Raw genomic sequence first — 15,154 nt, 5'->3', positions numbered from 1 at the left:
GCACCAGAGTTTAGAGGTGAGGTTGAAGAAGGTCCTATTGATGTGGACCTTTGGCTTAATGATGTAAAAATCATGCTTGAGGGACTTCATTGTTCCGATCTAGAGAAGCTGGATGGAATAGTCTCATTGCTCCGAGGGCAATCAAGGATTTGGTGGACCAACGTTACCTTGAGAATGCCCGGTGATCATGTAACTTGGTCTTTGTTTTTAGAAGAATTCAAGCATAAATACATCGGAGATCAGTTCATTCGACAAATGAAGCAAGAGTTCATGAACCTGAAGCAATGGAATCGTACAGTGTATGAGTACGAATGTGAATTCAACAAGTTGAGTTGCTTTGCTGTGGAATTAATTCCTATAGAGAATAATGTTTGCGATTGGTTTGTTGAGGGATTGCGTCCTCGTATGAAAGAGATGCTTATTATGTTGAATTTAACCTCATTTCAAGAAGTGGTGAATCATGCTAAAGCTCTGGAAAGAGCTTAAAATGAGAGGTTCGAGGATTCCTGAGTTCAGACTTTAAAAAGATCGGGCGCATCATCGAGTGTTGCACCGTCAAAAAGGGATAAAGATGTGAGTTCTCGACCCCAAGCGAGATCAGAGTCGTTGTATCTTCTGTAAGGGGATCAAATCAGATGAGGGGTCGACAAACACAGTCAGTGGGATCTGGAGCTGGGAGATCTAACCCAAGCCAAGTCAGACCATGTCCACATTGTGGAAAGAATCACTCGGGGATATGCAGGATAATTTCTGGAGCCTGTTTTAAATGTGGGGACACCAGACATTTTGTTCGAGATTGTCCCATGTTACCTGGTGAATCTACTCAGCCAGAGAGGTTCCCTCGGCTACCCATAGAGGAAGAGGTAGAGGCAGAGGAAGAAGTCAATCAGAGTTGTCAGTTCCGCAAGAAATACATTCTACAGCTTGTGTGTATAATCTCAGGAGTAGCGAGATAGAGATGACCCAGAGATAATAGTAGGTATCTTCCAATTGTATGACAAGAATGTGTTTGTATTGATTGATTCGGGGTCTATATATTCTTATATTTGTAGCAAGTTAGTGAAAGAATTGAATATTTCGTTAGAATCTACTAGCAATGAGGTAATAGTGACTAATCCGTTAGGACACAGTGCTCGAGTCAATATGGTGTGTCGAGGGTGTCCCATACGGATTTAGGGAATTGAATTCCCTGCTAAAATGATGGAATTACCTTTTGATGAATTCGAGGTGATACTGGGAATGGACTGGTTATATCGTTACTATGCTAATGTTGACTGTAGACTGAAAAGAGTAACGTTGAGAAGTTCAAAAGGTATAGAAGTTATTGTATTTAGTGAAGGATGGAACCTGTTGGCTAATGTAATATCAGTGATGTCAACAAAGAAGTTATTGCTACAGGGATGTCAAGGGTTTATTGCAAGTGTACTAGATGTGAGAGCAAAAGAGAGGGGAATTGAAGAAATTCCTATAGTCAGAGAGTTTTCTGACGTTTTTCCTGTAGAGTTACCGGGTTTACCTCCAGACAGAGAAGTAGAATTTTAGATTGAAGTCATGTCGGGGACTGTACCTATTGCCATGTCACCATACAGAATGGCCCCAAAATAATTACAAGAATTAAAGATTCAATTACAAAAATTATTGGACAAAGGGTTTATCAGACCGAGTGTTTCACCATGGGGAGCTCCAATTTTGTTCGTCAAAAAGAAGGATGGATCCATGCATCTTTGCATTGATTATATACAACTCAATAAAATGACCATCAAGAACATGTATCCACACCCCCGAATCGACAATTTATTTGATCAGTTAAAGGGAGCTTCAGTGTTTTCGAAAATTGATTTGCGTTCTGGTTATCATCAATTGAAGATTTAAGATAAATATATTCCAAAGACAGCCTTCAGAATGAGATACTGTCAATATGAGTTTATAGTGATGCCGTATGGAGTTACGAATACACCGGCTGCTTTCATGGATTTGATGAACATAATATTTCAACCCTATTTGGATCGATTCATTATGGTATTCATCGATGATATTTTAGTGTATTCAAAGTCAGAAGAATAGCATAGTTCATATTTAAATATTGTTTTATAGATTTTGAGAGAAAAGAAGCTTTATGCCAAACTCTCTAAATGTGAATTTTGGTTGAAGGAAGTGACTTTCCTAGGACATGTGATTTCTGCGGAAGGAATTCGAGTGGATCCTCAAAAGATCAAATCCATTTTAGAATGGGAAGTTCCAAAGAATGTATCCGAAGTCTGGAGTTTTCTAGGGTTAGCTGGCTATTACCGAAGGTTCGTTAAAAACTTTTCGATAATAGCATTACCCCTAACCAAGTTATTGAGCAAAGACAAAATTTGCTTGGACTCCAGAGTGCCATGCGAGTTTTGAAAAGCTAAAGAGGATTTTAACAGAAGCTCCAGTATTGATTCAACCCGAATCTGGAAAAAATTATGTAGTGTACAGTGATGCGTCTCATAATGGGTTGGGATGCGTGTTAATGCAAGCAGGCAAAGTGGTGGCCTATGATTTGAGGCAACTAAAACCGTACGAGAAGAATTATCCAATGCATGATCTGGAGATGGTTGTGGTAGTTTTCGCTCTTAAGATTTGGCGTCACTACTTGTATGGTGAACGATGCTATTTGCATACAGACCATAAGAGTTTGAAATACTTGATGACTCAGAAGGAGTTAAACTTAAGACAGAGAAGGTGGGTGGAATTCCTAAAGGATTATGATGTAGTGATTGATTTCCATCCGGGAAAGCGAACGTGGTAGCGGATGCCTTAAGCCGAAAGACGTTTGTATCCTTACGAGCTTTGGATGCCAGACTATTATTAAGAGGAGATGGTGGCATATGTGCAGAATTGACTCTCAAGCCATTATGGCTAGATCTAATTAAAGAATTACAAGCTGGATATGAAAAGTGTTTAAAGTAGTTACAGCAGATAAGGAATGGAGAGGCCACAGATTATGTAATCAAAGCTGATGAGACCTTATATTATCAAGGGAGATTGGTGATTCCAGATGATGATGAGTTAAAGAAAGACTTGTTAACGGAAGCTCATTGTAGTCCATTGACTATGCATCCGGGAGGAAATAAAATGTATATGGATCTCAAGAGTCAATATTGGTGGCCTGGAATAAAGAGATAGAATATCAAGTTGGAGTAAAGTGTTTCTCAAAGTATCTCCATGGAAGAAAGTTTTGAGGTTTAGACATGAGGGAAAACTTAGTCCTAGATTCATTAGACCGTATAAGATTGTAAAGAGAGTTGGACCAGGGGCATATCAACTGGCATTGCCACTTGAAATGGAGAAAATTCAGAATGTCTTTAATGTCTCAATGCTTAGGAAGTATCAATCTGATTCCTCCCATATCGTGACACTAGAAGAGGTTGAGGTTCAATCGATTTGACTTATGAGGAGGAACCAGTTAAAATCTTAGCTTACGAGGTTAAGCAACTAATAAACAAGACCATTCCATTAGTTAAAGTATTATGGCGAATCACAAGATAAAGGAAGCAACATCGGAACGTGAAGAGGACATGAGGATTTAGTACCCCATCTCTTCGCGTAATGAAAATTTGAGGACGAATTTTCTTTAGGGGGAGATTTGTAACATCCTCAATATCGGGTTAGTGACAAAATTGTAAAACTCAGAAATTGGTGACTAAAGCATAATAATTTAATAGTATTGTAATTGGTATAGGGTTAAATTGCAAGGAAGAAGGAATAGAAGGATAAAATGGTTATTTGCATGGGAAATAATTAAAGAATAGATATTTATATATTAATTCCATGTGGAAGAGAAGAAAGAAAAACAAGGTTCCAGAGTTCTCTTCTTCACTTCTTTCTCCACGCGTGAAGAAAGCTAAACAAAGGTGAGATCTTTTAAAAGCTAATGGTTTGCTTAAATTTAAGTCTGGTTTTGATCCTTGATGCTAATTAAGCTTATGGAAAGCTTAATTTGTTTTAAAGTAACAAGATGAAGAAGTTATAAGAGATTAAAGAAAATGGGGTTTTAAATGAATTTATGGAAAAGAGTTGATAAGTTGAATTTGAAGATAAATTTGACTTGTCATCATGCTAATTAAGGAATATGAAGTGTTAGAATTGTATTTAGAACATATTGAAATTTGAGTATGATTCTTGAATCACATATAAAGGATAGAATTTTGAGGTTAAAGATGATTTTCATGGATATAAGTTGGTTTAAGTGATGGTTGGGTTTAATTATATGATAGGGGTTTAAATAGAAGAATTGAGTGAAGAATTGATTATTTTCGGGCTTAAAATACAAATTTTTGGTTGTGTGCATCGATGCACATTCAATGTGTATCGATGCACTATCAAATAATTGAACATCGAATGCAATTAATGTATCGATGCATGAGGAGTGCATCGATGCACCTACTTAAAATACAAACTTCGAATGGGATTTATGCACCGATGCATAGATAGTGCATCGATGCACCCGTCAATGGATGCATCGATACATGGTGTAGTGCATCGATGCATACCTTCATTAAAAGATAAAAATAGCTTTCTTTTTATCCTAAGTAGTGACACTTTAGAATATATCAATTAGTATATGATATGTATCAATGTATTACTATGTAGATTTAGAACGTAATCTCATTCCAGAATAATCGAGAGATTAGAATTGAGTCAAAGCAAGGCTAAGGTGAGAGCCCATACTGGATAGAATTGTATGGAGACAAGACTTGCGATAAGTCTATCTCTTATAGTTGAATTCCTGATTTCATATTCATGTAAATGCATCCACATATATATATATTGGATATAGTGATTTCATGTATAGTTCATTTATGCTTTACTATGATATTATATGAAAGAATGAAATTGTTAGAGGATCAATCCAGGTATGTTAAATAATGAAAGTGATCACATGTATGTATATGAAGTGAAATACATGTTTATATAAAAAGTGATGAGAAGATATGAAAATGAGAAATGTATTCATATTTAAGCCCATGTGAGTTAATATGAGAGCTATAGGTATAATTGGCATGCCAAGAGTCGAGGGTTCTACGTGGTCCTTCGGGACATATATGTAATTCTGTGGAACATATATGTGGTACTTTGGTACACTTATTTGGTCCATTGTATTATGTATATGGTTCTTAAGGAGTGGTCCTTCGGGACATAGTGGTTCTTCGGAACAATCTGTGGTCCTTCGGAACATAGTGGTCCTTCGGGACAAATATTCAGTGCCCCTTGAGGGAATTATACGAGCTGTGGTGACAGCATAGTGCGCAACCTCTATGTACTCACATACCTTTGTTCTCAATAATGTATATGGGCAATACAAAGATAAATTAAAGCGAAATCAAAATAAAAATATATGTCTTATATGTGCATACTATCATCATATATGTTATAGTATAATAAATATATGCAAGTTAAGATGTCATGATCAATGGTAAGGATGCATGATCATAAATTGATTGTTATACATGCGTATACATATATTTATGTTATGCCTCACTAAGTCTATGACTTAGCGTGTAAGTGATTTACACGTAGGTACAAAAAATCGAGTAGAACTGAAATAGGAGTGGTAATAACAACAACACTGCCAGAAGATCAGATCAGAAATAACTGATAAAGTATGTATTTTGTCGTGTATAGTATGTTGGCATGTAAGTAAAGTGTCAGTTATAAATGCTCTGATCGATTTTGGTTGTTTTGGTTATTTTATGTAAATAAACCGCTTTTATGTTAATGAAGGTTTTAAATTTTCCTTGAATTTTTGTTAAGAGTCAAAGTTTGAAAAGTCAATGTGACACCTCAGACTAGTATTCGGGTCGGATACGGGTTGGGGGTGTTACACTGTCAAAATGATTTTTTCTTTTAACGTATATTTAAAAAACCACACATTTTTTTATTATCTCTTTATGATTAAATTTTAACTGAAAGTGAATGTGATTTAAAAAACCCTCTTTTTTCGAAAAATTTTGGATTCCTTTTAAAATAATAAAAAAATATGGTTCGAGGAGTCGCCACCAATCTTTGATTAGGGTGTGATTAGACACCCAAAATATTTTGCCTTTAAATAAAAAATATTTTTTATTGAAATGACAAATTTGTGGTCTGCGTTACCAAAATCTGAGTTCGGGAGTCGGTTACACGTGCGGAAGGATTAGCAGACCCACAGCACCCTAAATCGATACCTAGTCGATTAATTAATATCTTTGCAATGAAATTTACAAATTCGAATTTAATTTGATTTATGATCCCAAAAGACAACAAATTATGAATTTTACAATGAAATATAATAATATTAAATTATTTCCTATCGAGAAGAAACAAATTCCTTAGAACTTGAGAAAATCAATTCTTACTCCAATCGAAATAAAAAAATATTATAATTTCATTATAATATTCAAATTCACTAAAATAGATTAAATTAAAATTAAAGATCTTTTTTGAAAGATGAAGAATATTCGATTATTTAGAAATATTTAAATAATTGATCATTTCTTTTTCTTTTGTTCCCAAATTTTAAGTGAAGAAACAAATTTTTAGGTGTCACTGATGAGATATACTTTTAATTCAAAATTATTGAAAACGACTCTCTAATAAGCTAATACAAGCCACCCAGAACAATTTTAAATTAAAAGGGTATAACCATTAATCCAATTATGTAATTTTGTCAAGTTATGCACATGAGGATAACATACAATTCTTATAAAAAATGTCATGCGATTTATAAATGACTCATTTTCATAATTACATACATATAACCATATTAGCATGCGAAATAAAGAAATGCCACTAATTAAAGAAAATCACTATTATAGACTAAATTAAAAGAAATTAACAAATAAATGATTTCATCTACTAAATAAAATATATTAAATTAAAATTAAAAAAATCCAAGACCTAAATTAAAAAAAACCTAACAAATAACTTTAAAAAAACACCAATCAATGACCATGGAAATACAAATGATTAAAATAAAATAACAAAAAAATATTTAATATGAAAGAAACTGAAATTCAGAATAACCTAACAAATGATTATAATGAAAACTGCATTAAATATGAAGACGAAATTAAAAACATGAAAATCTTAATTCGTGGACTAAAATGAAGTAAAGAAGAAAAATCAAATGACCCTTAACTTAAATAACCCAAAATTTTTAACTAAAACCAAAATCTAGAAAATAACAAAATTAGTACATATAAAAAAGCCTAAATTCGAGAATAGTCCCTACAAGTAACTAAAGTGTAAATAAATGCTAAACCTACGAGGACTAAACTATAATTCGAACCTAAAGCGTCAGTGACTAATTGAATAATTAACCCAAAACGTTTACTATATAATCTAACTAAAACTTAAACATTAACTAAACTAATTACCTTCAGCCGCATCAAACTCTTCTCCCCATCTCTTCCTCTCTTCGTACACTGCCAACACCAGAGAAGAAAATCGGTCGCCACTCCATTTCCACTCACCAGTGTTTCTCCTCTTTCCCCCTCACGAACGGTGTCGCCTCACACCAAATAACTAAAACCGCTGCTCCGACCACCTTTTACTTTTTCTCTAATCTTTCACACCCGTGCCTGCTTTACCCCAAACCACACATTCAAACACAGATTGTCTCATCATCTCCTATGTCCCAACAACTCTCATCGCTTCCACTCCCTTTCTCTCACTGACTTGGCCTTCGATGATGCGAGGAAAGGATGGCTTCGCTGGAAGATCGTAGCACTTATCCGATGAGAAAAGGTAAGAAATTTTATTTGATTTCTTTGATTCTCTAGTTGTCTTTTCATTTGTTTCGACATGAATTCCATACACTCACCCAACACATACTGGAAATCGAGAAAATAAAACCCGAGGAATACCTCAAAATTAACTTTTATTTCTTTCGAAAAAGATAGGGAAGACCCCTATTACACTTCTTGATCTTTGAATAAGGGGAAGGAATAATCCCCTTACCCACTGTTTTTTCATTTTCAAATTCAATAGCAGAAGAACCCCCGGTTACAATTCCTTCTGTTATTGATAAATGCTCTCCATTTGCTAATGACCCCCTTTCAAATGATGAATGTCACCCCTTTTATTTGCTAATAATCTTTCTGTTATGCATTCCTTGCTGGATATCTCTGCGTGCCCCCCCAAAGAATCTGTTTTGCTTATTGCTTTTTTGTTATTTCATTTTGCAGGTACTTTCAAATTGGTTGAGCAGGCGAGACAGCTGGCAAGCAGAGGCTCTTGTTATTGTTCAGGTGGCGCGCCTGCAATGCACGCGCGAATCTGAGTAGTTCGGGCGTTCTCCAATTGGGCATGGGTTAGGGTAATTTGTAACTGATGTGGGCCTGTAAAAATAAAATATTTAATCAGTATTTCGTTAAAGCCCAATCAATATACGTATATATTCAATATTAATTTATTTATTATCTATATAATTATAATATATGTAACATATAAACACAATAACAATTTATTTAATTAAACAATATTAATTAATAAATCTAACTAATATAAATATAATTACTAAAATATAAAAACCCAAATAAAACTCAAATAATACCCCAGACAAATCGAGCATTTACATCTGCCCCTCTTTGCTCATTGCCGTGTAACGAGAATAAAGAAAAGATCAAAAGATAGTGAAATTTATCAAGCCATGATAAATTAAAAACATTAATCTAATTCACTGTAACTTCAGAATGAGTGAGACTTGAGAAATCTTAGAAGGACGGGTTCACTCCCTCTTCCTTCAGGGAGTATAGGACTCGAACAATCTTCGAAAAAAAGTATGCTCCCTCTTCTATCAGGGAGTATATAACTCGAACAATCTTCAAAAAATGAGTTTTCTCCCTCTTATTTCAGGAGTATAGGACTTGAACAATCTTCGGAAAATATAGGGAAGACCCATATTACACTGCTTGATCTTTGAATAAGAGGGAAGGAATAATCCCCTTAGCCACTATTTATTCATTTTCAAATTCAATAGCAATAGACCCCCGGTTACAATTCCTTCTGTTATTGATAAATGCTCTCCATTTTGCTAATGACCCCCTTCCAAATGATGAATGTCACCCATTTTATCTGCTAATAATCTTTCTGTTATGCATGCCTTGTAGGATATCTCTGTGTGCCCCCCCAAGAATCTGTTTTGCTCATTTCTTTTTTGTTATTTCGTTTTGCAGGTACCTTCAAATTGGTTGAGAAGGCGAGACAACTGGCAAGCAGCGCCTCTTGCTGTTGTTCAGGTGGCACGCCTACAATTCACACGCGAATCTGAGTGGTTCGGGCGTACTCTAATTGGGCATGGGTTGGGGTAATTTGTAACTGATGTGGGCCTGTAAAAACAAAATATTTAATCAGTATTTCATTAAAGCCCAATCAATATACATATATATTCAATATTAATTTATTTATACTCTATATAATTATAATACGTGTAACATATAAATACAATAACAATTTATTTAATTAAACAATATTAATTAATAAATCTAACTAATATAAATATAATTACTAAAATATAAAAACCCAAATAAAACTCAAATAACACCCCAGACAAATTGAGCATTTACATTTTCCCCTCTTTGCTCATTGTCGTGTAACGAGAATAGAGCAAAGATAAGAAGATAGTGAAATTTGTCCGGCCATGATAAATTCAAAACATTAATCTAATTCACTGTAACTTCAAATTGAGTGAGACTTGAGAAATCTTAGAAGGACGGGTTCGCTCCCTCTTCTTTCAGGGAGTATAGGACTCGAACAATCTTTGAAAAACAAGTATGCTCCCTCTTCTTTCAAGGAGTATAGGACTCGAACAATCTTTAAAAAGTGGGTCTGCTCCCTCTTATTTCAGGAGTATAGGACTTGAACAATCTTTCGAACATCTTTGAAAAACAATATGCTCCCTCTTCTTTCAAGGAGTATAGGACTCGAACAATCTTTAAAAAGTGGGTCTGCTCCCTCTTATTTCAGGAGTATAGGACTTGAACAATCTTCGAAAAAAGATAGGGAAGACCCCTATTACACTGCTTGATCTTTGAATAAGAGGGAATGAATAATCCCCTTACCCACTCTTTTTTCATTTTCAAATTCAATAGCAGAAGACCCCCGGTTACAATTCCTTCTGTTATTGATAAATGCTCTCCATTTTCTAATGACCCCCTTCCAAATGATGAATGTCACCCCTTTTATCTACTAATAATCTTTTTGTTATGCATGCCTTGTTGGATATCTCTGCGTGCCCTCCCAATAATCAGTTTTGCTAATTGCTTTTTTGTTATTTCGTTTTGCATGTACCTTCAAATTGGTTGAGCAGGTGAGACAGCTGGCAAGCAGAGGCTCTTGCTGTTGTTCACGTGGCGTGCATGCAATGCACGCGCGAATCTGAGTGGTTCGGGTGTTCTCCAATTGTGCATGGGTTGGGGTAATTTGTAACTGATGTGGGCCTGTAAAAATAAAATATTTAATCAATATTTTGATAAAGCCCGATCAATTTACATATATATTCAATATTAATTTATTTATACTCTATATAATTATAATATATGTAACATATAAATACAATAACGATTTATTTAATTAAACAATAGTAATTAATAAATCTAACTAATATAAATATAATTACTAAAATCCCCTCTTTGCTCATTGTCGTGTAACGAGAATAGAGCAAAGATCAAAATATAGTGAAATTTGTCCAACCATGATAAATTTAAAACATTAATCTAATTCACTGTAACTTCAGAATGAGTGAGACTTGAGAAATCTTAGAAGGACATGTTCGCTCCCTCTTCTTTCAGGGAGTATAGGACTCGAACAATCTTTGAAAAACAAGTATGCTCACTCTTCTTTCAGGGAGTATAGAACTTGAAACAATCTTCAAAAAATGGGTATGCTCCCTCTTATTTCAGGAGTATAGGACTTGAACAATTTTTGGAAAAAGATAGGGAAGACCCCTATTACACTGTTTGATCTTTGAATAAGGGGGAAGGAATAATCCCCTTACCCACTATTTTTTCATTTTCAAATTCAATAGCAGAAGACCCCCAGTTACAATTCCTTTTGTATTGATAAATGCTCTCCATTTTCTAATGACCCCCTTCCAAACAGTGAATGTCACCCTTTTTATCTGCTAAAAATCTTTCTGTTATGCATGCCTTGCTGGATGTCTCTACGTGCCCCCCAAAGAATTTGTTTTGCTCATTGCGTTTTTGTTATTTCGTTTTGTAGGTACCTTCAAATTGGTTGAGCAGGCGAGACAGCTGGCAAGCAGAGGCTCTTGCTGTTGTTCAGGTGGCGCGCATGCAATGCACGCGCAAATCTGAGTGGTTCGGGCGTTCTCCAATTGGGCATGGGTTGGGGTAATTTGTAACTGATGTGGGCCTGTAAAAATAAAATATTTAATCAGTATTTCGTTAAACCCCAATCAATATGCATATATATTCAATATTAATTTATTTATACTCTATATAATTATAATACGTGTAACATATAAATACAATAACAATTTATTTAATTAAACAATATTAATTAATAAATCTAACTAATATAAATATAATTACTAAAATATAAAAACCCAAATAAAACTCAAATAACACCCTCGAAAAATCGACCATTTACATCTGCCCCTCTTTACTCATTGTCGTGTAACGAGAATAGAGAAAAGATCAAAAGATACAGAAATTTGTTCGGCCATGATAAATTCAAAACATTAATCTAATTCACTGTAACTTCAAAATGAGTAAGACTTGAGAAATCTTAGAAGGACGGGTTCGCTCCCTCTTCTTTTAGGGAGTATAGGAATCAAACAATCTTTGAAAAACAAGTATGCTCACTCTTCTTTCAGGGAGTATAGAACTTGAACAATCTTCAAAAAATGGGTATGCTCCCTCTTATTTCAGGAGTATAGGACTTGAACAATTTTTGGAAAAAGATAGGGAAGACCCCTATTACACTGTTTGATCTTTGAATAAGGGGGAAGGAATAATCCCCTTACCCACTATTTTTTCATTTTCAAATTCAATAGCAGAAGCCCCCCGGTTACAATTCCTTCTGTTATTGATAAATGCTCTCCATTTGCTAATGACCCCCTTCCAAATGATGAATGTAAACCTTTTTATCTGCTAATAATCTTTCTATTATGCATGCCTTTCTGGATATCTCTGCGTCCCTCCTGCATAGAATCTGTTTTGCTCATTGCTTTTTTGTTATTTCATTTTGCAGGTACCTTCAAATTGGTTGAGCAGGCGAGACAACAGGCAAGCAGAGCCTGTTGTTGTTGTTCAGGTGGCGCGCATGCAATGCACGCGTGAATTTGAGTGGTTCGGGCGTTCTCCAATTGGGCATGGGTTGGGGTAATTTGTAATTGACGTGGGCCTGTAAAAATAAAATATTTAATCAGTACTTCGTTAAAGCCCATCAATATACATATATATTCAATATTAATTTATTTATACTCTATATAATTATAATACTTCTAACATATAAATACAATAACAATTTAATTAATTAAACAATATTAATTAATAAATCTAACTAATATAAATATAATTACTAAAATATAAAAACCCAAATAAAAATCAAATAACACCCCAGACAAATCAAACATTTACGTATGCCCCTCTTTGCTCATTATCGTGTAACGAGAATAGAGTAAAGATCAAATGATAGTGAAATTTGTATAAATTCAAAACATTAATCTAATTCACTGTAACTTTAGAATGAGTGAGACTTGAGAAATCTTAGAAGGACGGGTTCACTCCCTCTTCTTTTAGGGAGTATAGGACTCAAACAATCTTCGAAAAACAAGTATGCTCCCTCTTCTTTCAAGGAGTATAGGACTCGAACAATCTTAAAAAAATAGGTGTGCTCCCTCTTATTTCAGGAGTATAGGACTTGAACAATCTTCAGAAAATGGGTCCGCTCCCTTTTCTTTCAGGGAGTATATGACTCGAACAATCTTCGGAAAATGGGTCCTCTCCCTATTCTTTCAGGTAGTGTAGGACTCGAACAATCTTCGTTAAACGGTTCTGCTCATTCTTCTTTCAAGGAGTATAGGATTCGAACAATCTTCGAAAAATGGGTCATCTCCCTCTTCTTTCAGGGAGTATAGGACTCAAACAATCTTCGGCAAATGGGTATGCTCCCTCTTCTTTCATGGAGTATAGGACTCGAGCAATCTTCGAAAATAGGTCTGCTCTCTCTTCTTTTAGAGATTATAGGACTCGATAATCTTAGGCAAAATTATCTGATCCCTCTTCTTTCAGGGAGTATAGGACTCGAACAATATTCGGTAACCGGACTCCCTCTTCTTTCAGGGAGTATATAACTCGATGATGATTTGCGTCACTACTCTTCCGTGAAGGCTTAAGATTGATTTGCTTCACTACTCTTCCATGAAGGCTTAAGATTAATTTGCTTCACTACTCTTCCGTGAAGGCTTATAGATGATTTGCTTCACTACTCTTCTATGAAGGCTTAAGATGATTTGCTTCACTACTCTTCCATGAAGACTTAAGAAGATTTGCTTCTAAGATCAAACCTGAAAATCAAACATTACCAATCATTAGTGTATGCTTGAAAATTTGAAAATATTATACTAAAAAAAATTAGAATTTGAGAGAATCCTTGAGAATCCATTTCTCTTTTGGGAGCTTGTCTCGCAACCATTTGATATGTGAATCTGCCTTGATTTAATTGCCATTCAAACCTCTCATTTCTTTGGACTTTGTATTGGTTAATGGCTCATGCTTATCATAAATCTTTAGTATTCTTGAAAAACTTTATGAATTTGTTTGACTTGCCCCAATCTCATGTGTGCAAGTCATTTTAATCGATTAATCTGCTTCTCTGTACCCAAGAATCTTTGCTTTCCTCCTACATCCGATGGCCCTCACTTCAAAGTAATACCTCTTCTTTCACTTTTTGGGCTTTTTTACATCATGAATCCTCTCTTTTCACTTGAATATCTGTAAAAAAACCATGTGTTTAAATGCAAATACAATTAAATGCACTAATGTAATGCATTTTCTTTTATGTAAATGATGTTTTCATGAATGCATAAATCATAATTCAATTTCCTTGACTCCAAAGTAGAGAACTCAATCTTCTTTCACTTGATCGCTTCTCTCTAGGTTTTACTCAGATATCAGTGTAGCAACTTAAGATTTCAAGCCTGCATTCTTTTGAAGATTTGCTCGATCATCTTGTAGTCTTTGTTTTCTTCTTTGCCTCCCGTTTGCATTAAAGTCTCAGAAAAGATGTTTCATTTTTGGAATTCTTGGTGCAATCAGAATTATGACCTTGTTGCCCTATTTTTTGAGACTACGTAAATGACAAACTTAGCAAAGATAAATGGAAGTGTAGCGTCTATTCTTATTTAACTCTTGAAACACATCACAGAGAGAATCTATCCTAATTTTTCATGTCACCACATCTAATCAGATATCAAATAAGGCTTTCTTATACCATATCATGTTGAGCGGTTTAACAATAGCCCATCATTCAACCTTAGTTGGTTCTACCAGTTTCTTACTGTTAAAATTACATCGCCCCTTCCGTGGAAAGAAATATTCATCATTTCTCATTTTTAACCTTGGGGTTGTAGACAACCTTCATCTTGGGTAATGGAAACAACATATGATTGCAATATTGACTAAATACCATATTTACTAGTTCGTAAAACATTTGACAACACATTCATCTTTTCCTGTGGGTTCTGCCAATATTTTCAACCAGAGAAGGTCTTTGCATAGTGTTTAGAGTTTTTGCATGCTATTACAAGGATACCAAAACTCAGTGGAAATTAAAGTGGGATGTTTTGGCTCGCCAACATTAATGCATGTGAAATCACCAGAATAATGCAACTGTATGATGGACAAAATGTTCATTTATGGTAAACTACATTTTCACTGTTTCACCATTTTAATTCTTGATACCTTTCTATCTCATTGGAACTATTTTTTTCAATTCAATGATCTTTCCACAGGAAGATATGGGCTTTCAAAAATGCCTCTCATTAATACTTCTAACTAAAACAGACCTTCAATAGTGCCCCAACATTATCTTATACTGGTACGGGCCTTCAAAATGCCTCAACATTATTTATACTGGTACGAGCCTTCAAAATGTCACAATGTTTCAAGTTGTAAGG

This window comes from Hibiscus syriacus, unplaced genomic scaffold (genome assembly GCF_006381635.1).
Source record: "Hibiscus syriacus cultivar Baekdansim isolate YM2019G1 unplaced genomic scaffold, ASM638163v2 tig00001644_pilon, whole genome shotgun sequence".
Taxonomy (NCBI): Eukaryota; Viridiplantae; Streptophyta; class Magnoliopsida; order Malvales; family Malvaceae; genus Hibiscus; species Hibiscus syriacus.
This window is presented reverse-complemented; position numbering follows the sequence as displayed.